Genomic DNA, 24637 nt, shown 5'->3' on the forward strand with positions numbered 1-24637 from the left:
CTCCTGATTTGCTCATGAGAGACAAGGAGTTTAGTGACTATATAGGTAATAACTTTGATCACATGTGGAGAACCAAAAAATGTAATGAAGCTGGATGATTGCCCCTAAGTTCAGTGGACAAAATGATGAAAGAAAATAATGAACTCAGGAATTCTGTCTCCCAGCTTCAGAAGCAGATACTGAGTCTCAAATCTGCTAAGACTGCCCTGAGTGAGAGTCTTATCTCCTGTAGAGAAATGGCTGAAATTGTGGAAAAACAGACACAAGCTGTTATCATTGCCAGCGGCTGACCTGCAGTGAAAGATACATGCACAGCCTCACCATGTGTCTATTGTTAAAGAGAGGGCATTGATTGAAAAACAATAGGACCCTGCAACTTGGAATGGTAATGTGTGGGAGCACCCTGATGAAGTTGGGGACACTGAGTTTTTAAACTCTGATGAACCTTTCTTGCCAGAAGAAAAAACTTTCCCATCCCCAGTAGTGGCAACATCCCCTCCCCAACCCATGCTGCCATCAGCCTTTCAACCTTTGTCTGAGGAGATAAACCCTGCGCTGCCTGAGGCAACAATGATGGCCTCCCTTGTGGCAGTTGCCAGGCAAGATAATGTTGATTCTCCTCAGGCGCCACCCCCAACAACTCTGTTTGCTTCTAGACCTATAACTAGACTAAGTCCTCACCGAGAGGTGAGGTTGAGTGTGTGGCCCATGAGGAGGTGTGCTACACTCAAAAAGAACTGTTTGATTTCTCTAATTTATATAAACAGAAATCTAGAGAACAGGCATGGGAATGATTATTAAAGGTATAGGATAATGTTGGAAGGAACATAGAGTTGGATAAGGCTGAATTCATGGATTTGGGCCCACTAAGTAGGGACTCATTTTTAATGTTGCAATTCAGGGAGTTAAAAAAGTTTCTCACAGTTTATTTGCTTGGTTAGCTGAAATATGGATTAAAAGATGGCCCACTGTGAGTGAGCTGGAAATGCCTGATCTGCCTTGGTTTAATGTAGAGGAAGGGATCCAAAGGCTTAGGGAAATTGGGTTGGTGTAGTGGATTTGTCACTTTAGATCAACTCATCTCAGCTGAGAGGTTCCGGAAGACATACCCTTGATGAATGCCTTGTGAAATAGATCGGTGAGGGCAGCACCTGCATCTTTGAAGATCCCTGTAATGGTTCTTCTCCTTATGTCAGATCTAAATGTAAATACAGTGGAAATACTTGGTTCCCAAGGTTGCAGGGGCAAAGTGACAGCACTCAACAGTCAAAGGCATTGTGGGCGTAGCTACTGTAATGAACAGTAGATGCAAAGTGGCTATCAGAATAGTCTGACTTGTGTAGAGCTCTGGCATTGGCTAATTAATCACTATGTTCCTAGAAGTAAAATTGATAGGAAGCCTATTGCATTTCTACTTAATTTATACAAGCAGAGAACTTCTATGTCGAATGGACAAAAGACTAATTTGTATTTGAGTTATAAAAACAGAGAATCACAGCCCCTCAATCAATTTCCAGACTTGAGCCAGTTTACATACCCAGACCAGAACCCCTTGAATGAAAGGGAGGTCGGTTCCCCTAGAGGAAGGACCCCACTACATTAACAAAAATTTATGCAGTGAATCTTTCTCCCATCTTTCACCAAAAAAGACCTCTGGCCTTTTACCAGGGTAACTGTGTACTGGGGAAAGTAAAATAATCAGATATTTCAGGGACTGCTGGACATTGGCTCTGAAATGACGTTGTTAGCAGGGGACCCAAGACATCATTGTGGTCCTCCACTTAAAGTAGGGGTTTACGGATATCAGGTAGTTATTGGAGTTTTAGCTCAGGTCTGACTTACAGTGGATCCAGTGGGTCCCCAGACTCCTCTTATGGTCATTTCCCCAGTGCCAGAATGCATAATTGGCATAGAAATACTTAGCAGCTGGCAGAACTCCCCCATTGGCTCCCTGACTGGTAGGGTGAGGGCCACTCTGGTGAGAAAGGCCAAATGGAAGCCATCAGAGCTTCCTCTACCTAGAAAAATAGTAAATCAAAGCAATGTCACATCCATGGAGGAATTGCGGAGATCAGTGCCACCATCAAGGACTCGAAAGACACAGGGGTGGTGATTCCCACCACATCCCCATTCAACTCTCCCATTTGGCCTGTTTGGAAGACAGATGGATCTTGGACAATAACAGTGGATTATCATAAGCTTGACCAAGTGGTGACTCCAATTGCAGCTGCTGTACCAGATGTGGTTTCATTGCTTGAGCAAATTAACACATCTCCTAGTACCTGTTATGCAGCCATTAACTTGGAAAATGCCTTTTTCTCCATTCCTGTCCATAAGGCCAACCAGAGCAATTTGCCTTCAGCTGGCAAGGCCAGCAATATACCATTACTGTCCTACCACAAGGGTATATCAACTCTTGGTTTTATGTTATAATTTTATTTGGAGAGATCTTGATTGCTTTTTGCTTCTACAAGGTATCAAACTGGTCCATTACATTGATGACATTATGCTGATTGGATACAGTGAGCAAGAAATAGCAAACACACTGGACTTATAGGTGAGACATTTGCATGTCAGAGGCTGGGAAATAAATCTGACTAAAATTCAGGGACCTTCTACCTCAGTAAAATTTCTAGGGATCCATTGTTTTGTGACCTGTCGAGATATTCCTTCTAAGATAAAGGGTAAGTTGCTGCATTTGGCCCCTCCTACAAACAAGAAAGAGGCACAATGCCTAGTCGGCCTATTTGGATTCTGGAGGCAACACATTCCTCATTTGCGTGTGTTACTCCAGCCCATTTATCAAGTGACCCTAAAGGCTGCCATTTTTGAGTGGGGTCCAGAACAGGAGAAGGCTCTGCAACAGGTCCAGGCTGCTGTGCAAGCTGCTCTGCCACTTGGGCCATATGACCCAACAGATCCAATGGTGCTTGAGGTGTCAGTGGCAGACAGGGATAATCTTTGGAGCCTTTGGCAGGCCAACATAGGTGAATCACAGTGGAGGCCTCTAACATTTTGGAGCAAGGCTCTGCCATCTTTTGCACATAACTGCTCTCCTTTTGAGAGACAGCTCTTGGCCTGTTACTGAGCTTTGGTGGAAACTAAATGTTTGACTATGTGTCATTAAGTCACCATGCAACCTGAACAGCCTATCATGAACTGGGTGCTTTCTGACTCATCTAGCCATAAAGTTGGTCGTGCATAGCAGTGTTTTCCATTATCAAATGGAAGTGGTGTATCCATGATCAGGCTTGAGCATGTCCTGAAGGCACAAGTACGTTACATGAGGAAGTGTCTCAAAAGCCCATGTTCTCCACTTCTGCCACCCTGCCTTGTCTTTACCAGTCTGCACTGATAACCTCATGGGACGTTCCCTATTATCAGATGACAGGGAAAGAGAAGACTAGGGCTGGGTTCACAGATGGTTCTGCACGATACGCAGGCACCACTCAAAAGTGGAAAATTGGTGACAAAGAAATTGATATTTGTATCCCATGTGCCTGCTCACCAACAGGTGACCTTAGCAGAAGAGGATTTTAATAATCAAGTGGATAGGATGACCCATTCTGTGGACAGCACTCAGCCTCTTTCCCCATCCACCCCTGTCATCACCCAATGGACCCTTGAAGAAAGTGGCAATGGTGGCAGCGATGGAGGTTATGCATGGGCTCAGCAACATGGACTTCCACTCACCAAGGCTGACCTCTCTGCAGCCACTGCTGAGTGCCCAATTTTCCAGCCACAGAGACTAACACCGAGCACTAGATATGGCACCATTCCTTGGGGTGATCACCCAGCTACCTGGTGGCAGGTTGGTTTTATTGGATCTCTTTTATCATGGAGAGGGCAGACGTTTGTCCTCACTGGAGTAGACACTTACTGGATATGAGTTTCTGTATCCTGCATGCAATGGTCCTGCCAAGATTATCATCCATGGACTCATGGAATGTCTTATTCATTGTCATGGTATTCCACACAACATTGCCTCTGACCAAGTCACTCACTTTATGGCTAAAGAACACGGCATTTTCTTTATCCAGTCTATCTGTGATGGGCATTTGGGTTGGTTCCAAATCTTTTCTATTGTGAACAGTGCTGCAATAAACATATGTGTGCATGTGTCTTTATAGTAGAATGATTTGTAATCCTTTGGGTATATATCCAGTAATGGGATTGCTGAGTCAAATGGTATTTCTGGTTGTAGATACCTCAGGAATCGCCACACTGTCTTCCACAATGGTTGAACTAATTTACACTCTCACCAACAGTGTAAAAGCATTCCTATTTCTCCGCATCCTCTCCAGCACCTGTTGTTTCCTGACTTTTTAACGATTGCCATTCTAACTGGTGTGAGATGGTATCTCATTGTGGTTTTGATTTGCATTTCTCTAATGACTAGTGATGATGAGCTTTTCTTGATATGTTTGTTGGCTGCTTAAATGTCTTCTTTTGAGAAGTATCTGTTCATATACTTCACCCACTTTTTGATGGGGTTGTTTGTTTTTTTCTTGTAAATTCGTGTAAGTTTTTTCTAGATTATGGATATTAGCCCTTTGTCAGATTAATAGATTGAAAATATTTTCTCCCATTCTGTGGGTTGCCTGTTCACTCTGATGATAGTTTCTTTTGCTGTGTAGAAGCTCTTTAGTCTAATTATATCCCATTTGTTAATTGTGGCTTTTGTTGCATTGCTTTTGGTGTTTTAGTCATGAAGTCTTTGCCCATGCCTATGTCCTGAATGGTATTGCCTAGGTTTTCTTCTACGGTTTTTATGGTTTTAGGTCTTACGTTTAAGTCTTTAATCTATCTTGAGTTAGTTTTTGTATAAGGTGTAAGGAAGGGGTGCAGTTTCAGTTTTCTGCCTATGGCTAGCCAGTTTTCTCAACACCATTTATTAAATAGGGACTCCTACACCATGGAATACTATGCATCTATAAAAAAGGATGAGTTCATGTCCTTTGCAGGGACATGGATGAAGTTGGAAACCATCATTCTCAGCAAACTAACACAGGAACAGAAAACCAAACACCGCATGTTCTCACTCATAAGTGGGAGTTCAACAATGAGAACACATGGATGCAGGGAGGGGACCATCACACACCGGGGCCTGTCAGGGGGTCGGGGGCTAGGGGTGGGATAGCCTTAGGAGAAATACCTAAAGTAGATGTCGAGTTGATGGGTGCAGCAAACCACCATGGCATGTGTATACCTATGTAACAAAACTGCACGTTCTGCACATGTATCCCAGAACTTAAAGTATAATTTTTTTTTTTTTTAAAAAAAGCATGGCAGTGGGCTTATGCTCATGGAATTCACTGATCTTACCATGTTGCCCATCATACTGAAGAAGCTGTATGGTTAGAATGGTAGAATGGCCTTTTGAAGTCACAATTACAATGCCAACTAGGCAACAATACTTAGCTGGGCTGGTGAAAAGTTCTCCAGAAAGTCATGTATGCTCTGAATCAGCATCCAATATATGGTGCTGTTTCTCCTATAGCTAGGATACACAGGTCCAGGATTCAAGAAGTGGAAGTGGAAATGGCACCACTCACCATCACTCCTAACCACTGGAAAAACTTTTGCTTCCCGTTCCTGTGACATTACGTTCTGCTGGCCTACAGTTCTTAGTTCCAGGGGGAGGAACTCTGCCACCAGGAGACACAACAACAATTCCACTAAACTGGAAGTTAAGATTGCCAACTGGACACTTTGGGCACCTCCTACCTTTTAAGTTAACAGGCTAAGAACGGAGTTACAGTGTTGGCTGGGGTGATTGACCCAGACTATCGAGATGAAATCAGTCTACTACTTCACAACGGAGGTAAGGAAGAGTATGCGTGGAATACAGGAGATCCATTAGGGCATCGCTTAGTATTACCATGCCCTGTGATTAAGGTCAATGGGAAACTATAACAGCCCAATCCAGACAGGACTACAAATGGCCTAGACCCTCCAGGAATGAAGGTTTGGGTCACTCTACCCAGAATAAAACCACAACCAGCTGAGGTGTTTGCTGAATGCAAAGGGAATACAGAAAGGGTAGTAGAAGAAGGTAGTCATCAATACCAGCTACAACCATGTGACCAGCTGCAGAAACGGGGACTGTAATTGTCATGAGTATTTCCTCCTTCTTTTGTTAAAAACATGTTTGTGCATGTATCCACTTGTACTAAGAAAATATCTTCATTTTATTTACTTTTTCCTTTATCATGTGACACAAGATTTATTGACTTCATATCAACATTTAAGTATTGTTAACTTTATGTATAGTATTTGGGTTGGGGATTGGTGCATTTCTCATTGCACAAAGGATAGTTGTATTATGTTAGGCATAATTATGACATTATTATTGTCTTTATTTGAAGATCATGTATGATCTCAGGAGATGTGTATGGGTTCAGGTTGACAAGGGGTGGACTTATGATGGTTAATACTGAATGTCAACTTGATTGTATTTAAGGATACAAAATATTGATCCATAGATGTATCTATGAGGGTGTTGCCAAAAGAGATTAACATTTGAGTTAGTGGGCTGGGAAAGGCAGACCCATCCTTAATCAGGTGGGCACCATCTAATCAGCTGCCAGCAAATATAAAGCAGGCAGAAAAATGTGAAAATGAGAGACTGGCGTAGCCTCTCAGACTACATCTTTCTGCCATGCTGGATGCTTCCTGCCCTCGAAAATGGACTCCAAGTTCTTCAGTTTTGGGAGTTGGACTGGCTGTCCTTGCTCCTCAGCTTGCAGACAGCCTATTGTGGGACCTGGTGATCATGTATGTTAATACTTAATAAACTCTCCATCCTATTAGTTCTGTCCCTCTAGAAAACCCTGACTAATACACTCATATTGTTAACAGTTATTTTAATGTTTGTGTCCAGTAATCTCAACATCTATAGATCATTTACATTATTTCTGTCATATAGTTTTGTATTGATATTGGTTGCCTGGTGTTATCTCCCAGTATATATGTTCTTTTTATTACATACCAGACATTTTGTATTAAATATTGTAGAGATATTTGAAGATTCAGAATTGTAATCCTCCCTCAAAGAGGATTTATGTTAGCTTCTTTCTTCCAATCAGAATATGGGCATGTCACATCTATACAATTAGTGATTGATCTGATTAGCAGCTGGCTTTAATCTTTTGAATGGTCTTTTCTGTATCAAGTTATTCCTTTAATTTAAAGTGTAGCCCTCAAATGCATACAATGAAAGCCTGGGGTGGTTAAAAGAGACTCTTCTTTTTGCTGAGTCTTGAATTCCAGTTGGCTTTCCCAGCTTTATGAAACTGATATAAATTAAGATGGGTTTTCAGCTCCCAAAATCTGGTAATGGTTGATTAATGCATTGAGAGGAAAAGTAAAGTGAAATGCCCTGTTTACCATTCATTTTTTTCCCTTTGCTTCTGAATATTGGATCTTCATATTCTTGCTGCTTTATTAGCTCATTCATACCTTACAATGTATTAAAAATATTTTTGTACAGCTTTTCTAATTGTTTTCCTGCAGAGTGTTTTTTCTGAATCAACCTGAGTTATCACTGCTGGAAATAAAATTCTCCTTTGTGCATTTTGATATGCTATTTCTTACATAATGTTTTATCATTGAATCCTTTAACTATATTTGCTTTCTTCCTTTGTTGGAGGAGTTATTTGTACTGAGACTCGGGGTAGGAAGGAATGTATTCTCTGGGTGCTTTGTGAAATATTTTGCATTTAAAAAAGCCTAAATTATGGTGCTATTTTAACATGGTAATAGATTTTTATATATATTTTAACATTTCACCTTGTTTCAGCTACATTTCCCATTTACTCAATAAAACATTAATTTAGATGCTGCTGTGAAGTCGTTTTCCTAATGTAAAGTCCCTCATCAGTTGAATTTAAGTAAAGGAGATTGCTCTGGATACTCTGGGTGGGCCTGATTAATTCCATTGGAAGGCCTTAAAAACAAGGACGAGGCTTTGCAGAGATCAAAAGAGAGAGAGAAAGACAGGGAAAGTGATTAAGAATGAGAGACAAAGTGAGAGAAAGAATGAGAACATAAATTCTGTCTGTGGCCCATGCAGGTGAGATCTAGCTTGCCTTCACTGTCTCCCTGACTTATGGATTTTGAACTTTCTAAGGTAGCCCCAAAATCATGTAAGCCACTTCCTATAACAAATCTTAGAACTTACTCAAATTTATTGAGAAAGAATCTGAAGCTTATATATATATATATGGTATATTTTATATATACTTTATATATATTATATATTGTATATATTATACAAATATAAAAATATATATATCTTCTATTGGTTTTGCTTCTTACATATATAATATCTGCAGTATTATATTTAAATATATATCTATGCTATTATATTTAAATAGGTCTTTTTGTCCTGTTGCTGGCACAAATGAATATAATATGCATAATTAAGTCAAATTAGTATAATTAGTTTGGGAATATAAATGGAAGGAGAAATACAATTAATGAATATGATAATTTCCCTTCTGCTATAGATATTAGGGGATAGTTGATCTTTATCCATGGCTTATAAATGCACACCAGATTAAATTAATGATTCCCATAAATATTTTCTTCATTTCTAAGTGCAAAACGTAAAAATGATGTTTCAAGGAGAAACTTTAAACAATAGGAGAAAAACATCAATAATTTATCCTTCAGCTTAATTAAATGGAAAATATTATGAGAAAATATTGACTAAGTACCATAAGTCTGTATTGATCTTACAAAAGACTAGGCAGCTAATAATGATTCTTGATCATGTCCAGTGAGAATAGAATCCCACCACTCTCTATTAGTTCAGACTGTTTTTCTTTTTTACAAATAAGCTAGCATTACCCTAATAGGTATGTAAAACATCATAAATAACTAACTGTGTATGCAAGAATACATTACTTCTGCTTCAAGAAACTATAACCAGAGGAAACAAATATTCTTCCGGATTTGAAGAAAGCAAAGCTCTGTAGCAAAATAAAACATTAATTCCTTGGAAAGAATCCGAAGTTTGCTTTTTGTTGTGGTTTCCTTCAGAAGATTTTATAAATCTAGTTTTAAGTAAATTATTTTTAAATAAACCAATCAGCAGTTATCTAAAACCTTTGTTTATAACTCAGTTAAAATAAAATTCTGTGTTCCTTAGTTGTTCAAATTGGCAGTTTTTGAAAAAGTAGGCTACTATTGTTTTTAAGTATATGCAAAAGACATCATTATTCATCTACTAAAATGTATAAGTAATATATTCAAATCATATCTAAATAGTAGTTTTAACACAGACTGGGTTAAGCTTAGGCCCCAGGTTTTGTTAAGTCTTTTAGTTCCAACTAAAATTTTCTTTTGACCTTCATGTGTTTTATGCTAACCTATACCTCTTTTGATCTACATTTGTAAAAGTAAAACATAGTCTCATAATATTTAAAGCTGTGGAGATTGGCTTAACAACCTTATACTGAGTAAACCACAAGAATAAAAACTCCAAAGCAAAATAGAAAAAAAATGTAATCATATGCCAACCAATAGCGCAGTGTTTTCTTTTATCTGGAGTCAACTTTAATAGGACTTGAAGTATTATAACTTTGATGATTGCCATTATCATCATTTGCCTCATGCAGTAGGAGGCCATGCACTGTAAAATAGGAATTATTAAGAAAATACACTTCCAAATATACTGCACAAATTTGTTTTTAACAGCATGGAACAAATGGCAGCTTCTATTTTACTGTGACTGGGGTTTATTAACAACCACTAGTGAGACAGAGGCTTCTTTGAAAATGCAAATCGTACCATACATAGTTCAATTTTTCAGCTCCAGGTTTTAATATTTTTAATGTCTTAAATAGAGAATTCCATACAAAAGGAAATTTTAAATTACTTTTTACTTTTTAAACTATCTCTTGAAAAAAAGTACCTATTTGACATATGAGAGATATTCCTTATATTAAATAAGTTGAATTGTCTCCCACAAGCATTTATCTTCAGAACTTACAGTTCTTTTTACTTATTTTAAATGAAGATTGATTCTTGATTTGTTTTGTATATTTAATTTCATTCTGGATTGTGTTTGATGAAAAATGCAAAAAAAAAAAAAAAGCCTGAAGAAGATACAACATGCTATCTCATGATGCTCCTGCATCATTTTCCTAATTAAGGGGGACCAACTCTGTAGATTCCTAATAACACTTAGGACATTCTTTCTAAAGCATACTGATTCATTCATCTAACAAAAGCAGCCATGTCTACATAAATATTAGTATTTTGAAAATCTAAGAAATTAAGAGGACCAGGTTCTTATTTCCTATGTATATAGTATGCCTTATTCCCCTCTAGATTTTATAAAAGTTGTCAATCTCAAAGGTTAACCATTTCCAATAGACACTTCTTCCTCTCTCATACATATGTACGCTCAAAAGTCTTCTATGCAAAGGCAAAGGCTTAAAATTGAGAAAGAGACTGATATTGAAGAACATCAAGGAAGGCTGTAGCTAGAAGAAATAGAATAAAGGAAAAGAGTAGTTGAACATGATGTCAGAGGAGTAAGGAAGGAGATTTTTCTAGTTTTTAGGTCATTGTAAGGATATCTATTTACACTCTAAGTGAGATTGAGAGCCATTTTAATGGTAAGATCTGACTTAGATGTAATTGGATCTCTTTTTTTGCCCTGTGAATACTAGACTGTACGTGTAGGCAGAGGTGGGGATTGGGCACTGGTGAGAGTAGATAGATCAGCTAATAGGTTATAAGTCAATCAAGAAGGATGGTCTCTTGCATCATGATGTGCTATGGTCTGAGCGTTTGTGCCTCCCAAATGTATACATTATAACTTAATCACCAATGTGATGATATTAGGAGGTGGGGCCTTTCGGAGGTGATTAAACCATGAAGAAGGAGTCCTTATGAATAAAAATAATGTCCTTATAAAAGAAATCTCAGAGAGCTAGCTCACCCCTTCTACCATGTGAAGACACAGCAAGAAGGTGCTACTATGAAAAAGAAAGTGGGCCTTTACCAGAGACTGAATCTTCTGGTGGCTTGACCTTGGAATTCCCAGCCTCCAGAACTGTAAGAAATAAGTTTCTGTTGTTTATACACCATCCAGTTTATGGTATTTTGTTGCAGCAGCTCAAACAAATTAAGACATGGTTATAGTAGTGGAAGTTGTAAGTAGAGAAGCTATTGCATTTTAAATATAGAATATATATATACACACACACACACATACACATATATAAATAGAGTATATATATATATACTCCATATATATATAGAGAGATATATGTATAGATCTATAGATCTATATATAGATCTATAGATCTATATATATATATATGTATAGAGAGAGAGAGAGAGAAGGTAAATCCAAAAGAATTTGTTAATGGACAGGATGATTTAGGGAGTGAGAAAGGGTTACTATTAATTGAACATTAATTGAAATAGAAAAAGACTGTAGGTGGAACTTTCATTGGCAGGGAGGAAAGATATGGAATTTGATTTTGGATATATTTAATTTGATGTGCCCATTAGTACCTTACAGCTAGTAGGGAGAAACCAGTTTAAGATGTACCTATAACATCTACAGCTTTTGTGTTTTCTGATACATTACTATATATATATGTCAAGATTGTATTGATAGTGTTATGAATATTGAATATCTTGATAGTCATTATATAGTAGCATTATATATGCTGTCTTATTGGGCAATATGAATCTTACTTCTATAAAAAGAAGTATCTTCTTGCTATTGTAGCACTGACAAGAAGTGACAAGTATTTTCTCCAACTTCAGAAGCTAGTTTAATAACCAGAAAAAGATAGGTGGAAATATTTCTATCACAGACATGTATCTCATCTTTCAAGTGGAGGCTTAGAAACTCAAATATAAAATTTTAAAATATAAAAAACTCACATGCCCATCCATATGAAGGTACTGAAGGATGCAAACCGTTTGTAATATCCTGTCGTCTAGCCTTATCCTTACCTCCCCGAACTTGCAAAAAGAACGTTGCTATTTGCTAGTGAGTGACACTAAATCTACTATACCATGACAGGCATAATCCTCTGATAAAATAGGCTTTTTTATCTGTAATGTTATCATCTGTCAACCAAAGTGATGTGATGTCATATCAAGGACAGAATATAATATGATTTGAGTATGGATACACTAAGTTTGCTTTTGCATGAAATAATCTGATTTAGAGATATCTGACAAGTACTGTAATTATTTCAAGTACTTATGACAAAGTAGCATAATTTGTCAATATTGCAAACATAATTGCAATGCAAGTAGTCAAAATAATTGTCATTAAACCACTCTTTAGATACTGTTTGGAAAAGGATAAAATGAAAATGACAAGAAACTGTGGTTACTGACATTTAGAACTCAGGGAGAATTTTCAACCTATCTGTAGAGATTGCTTTCATAAAAAAATGTTTTGCAGTTCTGAACGTGATGTTACAAAGGTATATGATAGCGGTTATGCATTTATATAGGGTTGTCAAATAAATCTGTCTTTTACATGATGTGGCATACAGTGTGTAATTACCATTCCATCATATCACTCTAGAAGAACTACAGTCATCCTCAGAGTACCTTTTTTTATTTTGCTTTAAAAAAACCTAGAATAAAGAGCAATTTTTTTGCACATATTTATGTTAATCTTTGAGTCTACTCATTGATATTTATTTCTAATCATTTTATTTATACAACTGAACACTTTTATTTCATATCGATATCACATTCTCATTGCATATTTGCAATATGTGCTTTATCTACAACATTCTATCAACTATGCATCTATATTTACTTTGATTGTCTTGGTTGTTGTAAACATACAGTTCTGTTTAGACACATGGTTTGAATTATTCCTCTTTCTTGCCTTTAATTTGTAAGGGGTATCATACTATATAGGATTCAAACTCATAAATACTGATTCATGAGCCCATGACCAAGTACCTACAAAGTCACCTAGTCTCCAAAAGAAAACTATAAATCTTGCCCTAGAAGACTAAACAATAGAAATCATTTGAAATCACTTGGACACATAATGGCAGAATCATCTCCTTCTGATGCCACAAGAAAGTTGGGCATAATCATCATTGTGGACACATGATTCCAAATATAAACTTTGATAAAAGATCAGATCTCAAGCTGCCCACCACCTTCCATGTAATCTTCTTTCAGGTAAAATGTATATTTTACTATATAAATTGAATGTGTCCTTTATGAGTGCCCTAAATTCGGAATATACCTCACTGTGCCTTAGAGGGGAAATAATTCATGAACCAGCCATCATAACTAATCGGAAAATATTACTCAGGATCTCTTCTTTCTCAGAATACTTGAATTTCTAACGTCTGATATGCATTCACTTGAAGTTGTTTTCTAGATCATTGATCTGACACCTCTGTACTTTATAATCCTTGGTGTTTTCAGTCAGCACCACGCATTATACTTAACTGACACTTTTATATTTTCACACTTCCTCTGCAACAATGCCAAAAACTCAAATAATTGAACTCAGTGTTTTAAATTACATGGAACAATTGAATGACACTGTATAGGATATTTGAAAATAAACAAAACAATTCACAATCATATCTCCAATTCCAAACCTGATTAGACATAGGGCTAAAATCTATGGGAGCTCCAGTTATGCCTAAAATTACAGTTTTTCATGGATGAAAAAGCAAAATTTTCTATTGAAATCTTTATCTTCAGTAATATATGTGCATAATGGCAGCTTTAAAACTGGCTGAATATATTATTTGCATGAAGCATACTCCTTTTTTTCATATTACTAATAACACTAATAGGTAAGATGATGTTCTTACGGCATCTTAGTAGACATCCTTGTAAAATAGAATAGACTAACACTATTTGGGGCATTGGTTTCAGTTGTACCCATTAGATCTAATTTAATTTAAAAATTGAACTTAAATAAATTACAGCATATTTCTTCTATCTGACTATTCTACTCTTCATGGCAAATCAATAAACTAGACTTGGAAAATCAGAAGATGAAATTCTCAGATACTTTTATTTTGGAAATTTATTCCTGTGCCAACTTAAAAATGTATACAAGAACAGGGGTTTAATTTAAAGCTATACTTGATGTCATTGAGTACATTTTGTATCATGATGTTCTGAAATTATTTCTGTGGAATAATAAGGAATAGAAATTGGGACTGTGCAATGATATTGTTGAATTCCAGGTTACCCTTGCAACATCCCCAACATTAGAACAACGAATTCATTTGCAGTCTACTTGCTCATTCAGTTGTGGGTATATGTTCAGTTATCAATACTCCCTGGATTTTAGGACTAAATTACTTTACTTTTACCACTAGAAAGTGGAAATAACTGCTGGATATGGTGTTAAAATATCAGGCTCTCCATAGTTCAGAGGAAGAGCTTGCATAATACCGTATTTCTTACCTGCTTCTCAAAGTAGAAATTACAATGAAATGGGAGATTAAGATTAAGAAACAAATTGACCTCCAGATATCCATTGAGTACATGAAAGTAGCACTCTCAGACCACCTGAGTTGAGCTGATTCAGATTAAATCTGATCCCCAAAATGGTTTTGATAGAAAGGTAGTCTCATCAAATAACAATTTTCAAATCATTGCATTCAACTCTCTGGAAAGAGCCAAATCATTTTCATCTGAATTTGATAACAAGCTTGGATAGTCCTTTATAACTATCATCTGGTAATTAAATTAGTAATAATAATCAGTGTATAACTTTCCAAGTTGATTATATCAAATGGTACCACATGTAACTGGCTGCATAATATCTAGATATTTGCTAAAGGTAAGTCTTATTACTCCAGTTATATTTCTATCTTCAGTAGTTAAGCCTAAAAGATTATTTCCATGGAAGAACTGAGTAACTTCCTTACTTCCTGAATTGTAGAAATAATCATCGTTTCTATTAATTTCATTAGTATGTATTGCTATAGTGCTAATTTTTTGGTTGATACAAAAAATGAAGCCAACAATGTATTTTCAAACTAGGACAACTAGTTAAAATGATTTCTTTCATTCTCCTAAATAATAACAGTTCAGTTTCATAAGCCCAATATATCATTTTAAATGACAGTAACAAAAGCCTCTGTGAACTACATATCACTCTCAAACATGTTGAACCTGTATAGGAAAAAGACATTTTTCAACAGTGCATAATTTAGGTTATAAGCATTTAAAATATCTCACAATCTTTAGTTTTAGATAATTATATATTTTTCTTTTTTTTGTATGTCTGAACTTTATTTTCTTTTCCTTTTTTTAAAATTTATTTTATTTTATTTTATTTTATTATTATTGTACTTTAAGTTTTAGGGTACATGTGCACAATGTGCAGGTTAGTTACATATGTATACATGTGCCATGCTGGTGTGCTGCACCCACCAACTCGTCATCTAGCATTAGGGATATCTCCTAATGCTATCCCTCCCCTGTCCCCCCACCCCACAACAGTCCCCAGAGTGTGACGTTCCCCTTCCTGTGTCCATGCGTTCTCATTGTTCAATTCCCACCTATGAGCAAGAACATGCGGTGTTTGTTTTTTTGTTCTTGGGATAGTTTACTGAGAATGATGATTTCCAGTTTCATCCATGTCCCTACAAAGGACATGAACTCATCATTTTTTATGGCTGCATAGTATTCCATGGTGTATATGTGCCACATTTTCTTAATCCAGTCTATCATTGTTGGACATTTGGGTTGGTTCCAAGTCTTTGCTATGGTGAACAGTGCCACAATAAACATATGTGTGCATGTGTCTTTATAGCAGCATGATTTATAGTCCTTTGGGTATATACCCAGTAAAGGGATGGCTGGGTCAAATGGTATTTCTAGTTGTAGATCCCTGAGGAATCGCCACACTGACTTCCACAAGGGTTGAACTAGTTTACAGTCCCACCAACAGTGTAAAAGTGTTCCTATTTCTCCACATCCTCTCCAGCACCTGTTGTTTCCTGACTTTTTAATGATTGCCATTCTAACTGGTGTGAGATGGTATCTCATTGTGGTTTTGATTTGCATTTCTCTGATGGCCAGTGATGGTGGGCATTTTTTCATGTGTTTTTTGGCTGCATAAATGTCTTCTTTTGAGAAGTGTCTGTTCATGTCCTTTGCCCACTTTTTGATGGGGTTGTTTGTTTGTTTCTTGTAAATTTGTTGGAGTTCATTGTAGATTCTGGATATTATATATTTTTTCAAAACACTAATCCACTCCCACTTTAGAACACAGTAGTCTTTTTTGAAGACAATCCTAACAACTTAATAATACTTGTTATAATGACTATTTTAATCCATTTTACATGAATTGGCCTTGTAGTACTCAAGCTATTTTCCAGTTACTTCCCTCAATATATTGTAAGGGTATTTTCTACTACTGCTACATTGTGTTTCTTTAAACAGGCAAGGTGTAAAAACAGCATTCAGTAGTATCCTCAGGCGGGAAGTCAGAAAGTTTAGAGACAACTGACAAGGGATACGTGCTGTGTGCTATATAGTTTAAAAATATGTTTATTTAGAATGTTGAAGTAATGTTACTAATGTAGTTCATATAAGAGAACATGATGTGTGTTTTAGGAGATGTTTATAGAACTTTGTGATCTTTGAAATAGAAAGTCTGCCTCACTCTTATTGAAAAGTAAATCTTGGTCTCAATATATTACTAAATTAAAAGAATTATATGTTACAAACTTGAATTATCAAAGAATAAAAGTTAGTTTAATATTGGACTTTTTAACGTTTTCAAAATCACAAAAAGAAAATTTCAGCTTTATACTTTAAAATGTGAAGAATAAGTCATTTTACTAAACCACAGTCACTATTTTAAAAAAGCATATACTTTGGACTCAGAAAATCTAAGTTGAACTTGAGCTTTACAGTTGATTACTTGTGTGAGTTGGAGCAAATTGCTCAATTTCTCTAAGCTTTATGTTTCTAATCTGTAAATTAGTCATAAGAAAATTTATCTCTCAGTGTTCTATTGAGGATTAAGTGAAATAGTGAACACAGAATACCTTTAACCCTCCATATTTATTATAATGTATTACATCTTATTAATATAAATGTTTTGCTAATTGATTTTATGAACTTTTAATAAGACTGGATGTCTGATAAAGTCCTAGCCAATTCAAATTTCTTGTTCTTGCCCTGTTGTCTGCCCTTGCCAGATTTCAACCTGGCAGCCTAATTTAACATTTAAAGGGCATATTTTTTTTACAGTGTAGTTTTGAACTTATGAAAATTTGCTTTAGAATTGAGTTTTCTTTCCAAAATATCCAAACACTTTCATGGATCTGAATTATTTTCTTCATCCTAAAGCAGAAATCAATATTGATTTAAGGTATTTATACTTTAGAGAATCCAAAGTAAATACATTTAGCCATCTATGGTATGTTAAAATATTGGTCGTTGAACATCAGGTAATGAGCAGAAAAAACAACAAACCAGAAAGAATTTTTTGTCTTTTAATAAAGACTCTAGTAAAAAAAAAAACCCTTAAAGTAGTTGATATCATGATATCATGGACAACTGGCTTAATGTGCCTCCTGAAAGCTAAAGAGTTAAACATGCAGGGATGAGGCAAGGGTGCAACTAAATTAGTTGGGCTCAGAAGAATCAGTAAAATAAATGTTGTAAATCAGAAAGGAGAAAATAAGGGATAGTAATTGAAAAGTTTATAAAGTAGTCTCATGGGTAAGGCTAGACAGGCTGATACAGCATCACCTAGCAGTGATCACTTCAGAATGGAGAGGCAGTTCATAGCATTCCCTTGCTCCATCAAAAATATGAAGCTTCTGATCTCTTTTTCAAAATGTATTAGGCTCGGACAATTGTATTTTACCCTGGTGCAATCCAGTTACATAATTTTGATATTACGGGTCTTTGCTAGTTTCTAAACAGGATCCCTCTTTCTCAGTTTTGATATTTTCAGATTAAAGATATTGTCTCTCCAAAAGATTTTTATAAATCCTCAATACTCTGTAAATATTTTGTATTTGTGTATACAATGTATATGTATTCAATTTTATTTAAGTGTTTCTCCTTTTATTTAAATGTTGATCCCCCTCCCCATCTATTTTCTGGTTTGTGCAAGAACTTGGTTATTATCTTGCTAGGAAGACTATTTTGAATTGTGAGTGGAAGTCATTAATGCTTTCGCCAAATATTCTAGTTCACTTCTTACTGGCACAAGGCAGGATTGCATTTCCTGTACCACCTTCTTGTGGTTGGATGGGGCCATAAGTACTTCTGGTCTATGAACTGTGAGCCATTTACTTGACTGGTATTGTTCAAACTAGTGATATATCTGCCTGGGTTTCAGGGTATGGTGACACATAGAAGAACCCCTAGACAGCCAACAATAGACTACTGCCATGTGTGAGAAAAATGTCTGAGTTGTTCTAAGGCATAAATATTTTGGAGCTGTTTGTCACTGTGGCATAACTTATCGTGATAAAATTGTGAAATGTTGAGCATTACATGTAAGCATAAGGGGTATACAATCATAGTTATTCTAGGAAATAAATCAGTTCTGCAGCCCTCAATGGTAAAATCTTTTCACACTTTCCCCTAGTTTGTATTCCTTCAGACAGGAGGAAGGCTTCATGCATGAAAATGTTTTAGTTATGCTTAGATTTTTTTTAATGCTTAACAGTATATCGGAAGAATACACAAGTTAATTAACAAAATATAGATATATAGTTTGGTGATAAACTTAAGGTATGATATTGTCTGACATTATGTGTGTTTCTTTGGCTGTACAAAAGTTATATCTTCCAAATACCTGCCTTCGTTTTCTTTTAAATTACCCAAGAACCCCAAAAGTTCACAAAAACAGAAAGAGTTTACAGGCACATAAGGTATCTAATGGTTCTTAAGAGTAAGAGTATGGTTTCTTTCTCTCAGTTGTGAGGAGGGAACTCCTCAATGCTGTTCCAATGTGAAACAGTTCCAATATGAAACACCAAATTATGACACAAACCCACAAATTCTTTACAGAGCCCAGAAAAGTGGCATTAACTGCTATGACTTCTCTTCTTCTCTATTTTCATCCCTTGTCTCTGTCTTTACACATCTTATTGACATTGGCAGTCATTGCCTACCACGGCTTTTTCTGTTTCTCTTCATTTTTATTATGTATTATAAATATAAACTATTTTTATGCATTTCTTGAAACAGAAAGTAACACAGGAAAAGTAATACTAAATTACTTGACTTTATGTGAGTTTTAAATTCCTGGCTTAAAAGGGATCCATGGAAAAAATTAACTTAGACATATTTTTTCCTTTATTTGTACGTCTAATTGGAGTTGACATGCTCTTTATATAAGATTATTTGACATATCTATAGATGGCTTGCCTCAATATCTGTTTGATATTTTGTCAAAGAAGAATTAACAAACAAATTGGCAATACTCTCTGGAATAATTTTTTTTTAAGTCTATGAAAGACTGAGTGGGAACATTTTAAACTGCCTAAAATTCTCACTGCATTCACAAAACAAGGAGACAATTAGAGAAAAGCACTGTAGAGAAGACAGACTTTCTGAAAGGGATTTCAGCTTCATGAGTTAAAAAAGACAATGAAAATATGTAGAAATAGTTCAGACTTTTTTAGTAATTAGATTTATTATACAAATATCATTTAATTTGTGAAAAACAATAGAAGAATCTTGATATTTTACTCTTTTTTAATGAAATCTTTTTATTATTATTATTATTATTATTATTATTATTATTATACTTTAGGTTTTATGGTACATGTGCGCAATGTGCAGGTAAGTTACATAAATTTGAAGTTACGTTATTACAAAATGTGGATCACTCCATAACATAAATAGTACTGCAGACTACCTTTCCCCACTGTTCTTTTCCACCAAACCTCACCAACAAACTTTGAAAACAGATCTTCATTTAGAGGTAAGGATTCTAAAAGCTAAAGAATCATAGATGAGGAAAGTCTTTACTGTATTTAGGGAAAGCTTTGAAGAGGCGGTGGCATTTGAATCATAATATGTAGTAGTTCTTCGTATGGTGTGAAGTTTAACAGGCAAAGGCAGTAATATAAACCAAGACATAGACATTAAAATATATGATGTGTTTAAGAACGTGTGCTATGGTTAGAGACACATTCATAAGGAGTTAAAGAAAATAAGTTTTGGAAGGAAAGCTGAGCCAAGCTGAAAAGCACGTTGTATATCACTGTGTCAGTCAGGGTATAAAGTAGGAAGTACACTGTTTTTTATATTTTAAGTAACTTTTCCAAGATCACACAATAGTAGTTAACAGAAATGGGATTTGAATGTAGGCAGCTTGGTCTCCTGAGTGAGTCTGTGCTATTAGCCACTATGCTGTAGATAGATGTACAGGTAATAGCAAAGACATTTTTGTTAATAAACTACAAGCTAAGGGTCAGAAAGCAAGGAATAATTGTGTGAGGTAGCATTTAATATGATTTTCTTAGGCAAAATGAAGTTTGAATTAATACTTAAAGTATGTTATTTTCATGGTAAGGAGAGAAGAAACACAAAGTAGCCAAAGGAAAAGCAAATATACTCCTAATACATTCAAATTTTTTGCAGTAAATTTTCATTTTTTCTCTTATGTTCTCCTGTCCTCCCCACTCTCCGCCCTTACATCTCTCTCAGCTCAAGGGGCTGGAATGGAGAGGTGAAGATTCGAGTCACGAGACTATTCTCTCTGTTTATAGTTTGAAGCAAGTAGTAGTTTCTGAGGTATATTTTATAGTTAATGAGCAAATAGAAACATACATATATTTCCATATCATATTTGCAAACCACAAATATATGAGACCATATTTCTCTTTAGATCTGTCACTACAGTGTTTTTATAACACATTGTAGATCTGCATTTCAATTGCATTAACGAAGAACTTCTTCACCGTATCAACTTATTACTCCCAATTATAAAACCTGAGATGCTTGGCTAAGGTATTCATTAACCTTTTCAGAGTGTATAATAGGAAATCTAATCACATGGATGTGGTAGACTGCATCCTGAAAATGAGCCCAGTTGTCATGTACAGTAAATTGTAATACCCAAATTCTTTGTAAATTGGGCAGTTTCAAGAATTGAATGAGGAGGCCCTAATTTAATCAGCTTAAAAGTATGAAATTTTAATTAATTTGCAATGTAAAAATAATGACTATATCTGATATAAATGCAAAAAGAACATTTTTACTTTTATTCTAATTAAAGTTCCTGTATTTATTAATTTTATTTATCTCTATGTGCTTTAAGGGTTTTAAATTGTGACAGAAATTATTATTCAGTAATAAACATTATTAATTTGTTTCTCTCATTCCAACATTTTCTTAAAACACGTAAATAAAAGTAAGCATTTTATTTTTAATAAACAAGTTTACCTTAAGTTTCATATTACTTCTGTAGAATATAATACAGTCCAGTCTTGGTGATTTACCATGTATAGGGTACCTTTAATTCAAATTACTTTTGAAATTGTGAGCATTTCTCAAATTGACAATACTATACTACATAAACTTCCTTATGGCAGAATAATTTAAAAATTGCATTTAACTTCAATCTTCTAACTGTTTTATGTTTCCGTAACATTTGGCATTATTAATAAGTCTCAACTCATAGAACTTTCCCTTTCACTGCTTTTATAACTCTCTCTTTATTCCCTTTCTACCTCTTTGAACATCTTTTATTTGCCCCATCACTTACCTATTCACTTAAATTCTGGGCTTCCTTGGCCTCTATGCATATCTATTTTCGTATTCTTGTTCTGACAATCCTTTTAGGAAAACATAGTTTCTTCCTTTGTCTTCAATTGTTTCTATATGCTAAGCAATTTGTTAATTTTTTTTCATTTATTTCTTCACTTATCTGCTTATTTAAGAAATATTCCTGAGTACCTACTATGTATTAATTATTCTGATAGTCTACTAGTGTAACAATTAAACATAGTGCCTGTCTTCTAGGAACTTATAGACTAGTGAAGGACTGAGATAAATAAAATGTGGGCCCTTTTGTCCAAGATAAAGGCTTTAGTAGGGACTTTTGTGGTTTGATCAGAGTATGTAGGAATGGAGGTGGTGAGTTATGAGCTATGAAATTTAAAAAAATATTTTAACAATTATTTTCACCCAGGAGTTTTTTTAATTAAAATTATATTTAAAATACATATAAATATTTTGTGATAGTGACAGTAGTATCATTAATATTAATGTCAATTATTCATTTTTAACAATCTCTGCTGAAAACCAAGTTTTATAGTGCCTTATTAATAAATTCCAGGATATTTAATGTAGACATAAGATTTTATGTGAGAAAGTTCTTAAAGGTGATAGACATTAACAAATATAGATATTGATTATCAGAGTTGCTCTTACTGTTAAACTGTTTTAAACATATGCATTGGTGATAGGTATAATATTTACTTATCCACTTGGGTGTTTACCTATATTCTTGTTATACCCACTAAAACTAATTGTATAATTAAATATTTAGAAAAAGTTTTCTCATATAGAGATGAAGTTTTTGGTTTAGCAATCATTTGAGCAAAATGTTGGCATAGGAAATACCTCACTAATATGATCTTGCAATAAAATACATTGTTAAATGTCTGAAGCTATTAGCAATGAGTTCTAAGGGCCAATATGTGAAGGGTAGGGACAACCATTGGCACATTTATATATTCTTATTTTTTAATGGCATTGCAAGGGAATTTAAAAGTCAATCATCACATGATGCTGTGAATCATATAAGCCATTTCTTCTCTAAATTACATGAAAATTGAAGTAGATAGAGATGTGGATAACTTATGAATTTTAGTGTAACCTGCAAATGCAGTCATTATGTTTGTAATTATATTCTATTTTACCTGTTGTTGACTAATGAAATAATACAGATAACCACGGGATTTCTTGTTAAGAGCAGATGAGCAAGCCTATCTTTAAGACATCAAGAAATATAAGTGCTGAATCAATTGAGTTTTTAGCCCTAGATGTTAATAAATGCTCTTAGAGTAAATTTCTTTCATTATAATATTGAAATAAAGAGAAAATGCTGTTGAGAAGCTTTTGAGAAGCATAATGGTGAAGGGAACAGACTCAGAAGCTAGACCATATTTATTCAAATTTTAGCTGTATTGTAGAGTGGCTGTGTTATCTTGAGCAAGTTATTTAACCTCTCAATGGCTGAATTCAGTCATTTACAAATTGGGGACAATAATAATAATACCCACTTCATAGAGTTGTTGTGAAGATTTAAAACAATTAATGTATGTAAAGCACTGAAAACACTGGTATGTGCTTGCTATTACCTTTTTGGAGATCAATACTGAATAATGCAAAATGTTAAAGAAAAGACTTAATTATTATAATTTATGTAAAAATTACTTAGAAACTATAAACATGATAAAACTAAAAGTTTTAATTTACATATTCCAATAGTAATGAATAAAACATACTTTCAGATTGAGACGATGGAATGGTAAAGCAACTTGTATAATCGTCACCAATAATACTAATGCTATCATATGATAATGCAGATATAGATTCTCACAATCAGTAACACTGGCCAATATTAGTATTGGGAAAAGTATTTTCAGAACATGGCAAAAAAAAAAGCTTAAGTTCAAACAAATTCATAAGGCAAAAGTAGAGTCCATATGGAGAATAAGACAGCAAAATCAACTAGATTTAAGTAACGTACTTCCAGTAAAGCTTTTCTTACTTTAGCAAGTTTGAAATGTTGATCAAGTCAGCCTGCTTCTCATCTCTCACCTTGAAATAGAAGTCTTTCTTTCCACAGGCTGGAATGTGTCACAGTGAGTCCTTTCTTTAAGAGAAAAAAAATATTAGTGGGAAAACATACCTGTAACTTCTAAAGCAATCAAAAAGAGCAACATGGTGCTACAGTATGGTATGGCATACTATAATCTGAATCCATCCCCCCCAAATTCATACATTGAAACCTAATCCCTAATGTGATAGTACTAAAAGGTGGGTCCTTTGGGTGGTGATTAAGTCATTATGGCAGAGCCCACATGAATGTATTAGTTGCCTTTATAAAAGAAACCCCACGGAGCTAGCTAACCTTTTCCACCATGTTAGTATGCAACAAGAAGGCACCATCTATGAACAAGAATATGAGTCTTCACAAGAAACTAACTCTGCTGGCCCCTTAATCTTGGACTTACCACCCTCAAAGCTGTGGACAATACATTTCTGTTGTTTAAAATCCACTCAGTTTATGGCATTTTAGTTATGCCCACCCAGACAGAACAAGAGAGTGACCAACATATTGTTTGATTGACAAAAATGAACAGAAAACTAGAAATCTAAAGATCATGCACACATAAAATTAACACAGAAACATTGGACATAATCTGCATGATAGACCAAATGAACCTAATATGTATTTTAAAAATGTATTATCCAATAGCTGCAGTTCTTCTAAGCACATGGATCATTCTCAAGGATAGACAACATGTAAGGCCAGAAAATGAGCATTTAAAAAAAATAAAAATATCAAGTACCTTCTCTGACCACAATGGAGTAAAACTAACAATCAATAAGAAGATAAATTTTGGAAACTATACAAACAAATAGAAATTAAATAATA

At 35.0% G+C, this 24637-nt stretch overlaps 1 pseudogene; it reads left to right on the forward strand.

Annotated features, from left to right (window-relative positions):
* Positions 1 to 573: 573 nt before the first annotated feature.
* LOC134739024 (uncharacterized) overlaps positions 574 to 24637 on the forward strand; it is a 192387-nt pseudogene continuing 168323 nt past the window's right edge.

Source organism: Pongo pygmaeus, chromosome X (assembly GCF_028885625.2).
Source record: "Pongo pygmaeus isolate AG05252 chromosome X, NHGRI_mPonPyg2-v2.0_pri, whole genome shotgun sequence".
Classification (NCBI taxonomy): Eukaryota; Metazoa; Chordata; class Mammalia; order Primates; family Hominidae; genus Pongo; species Pongo pygmaeus.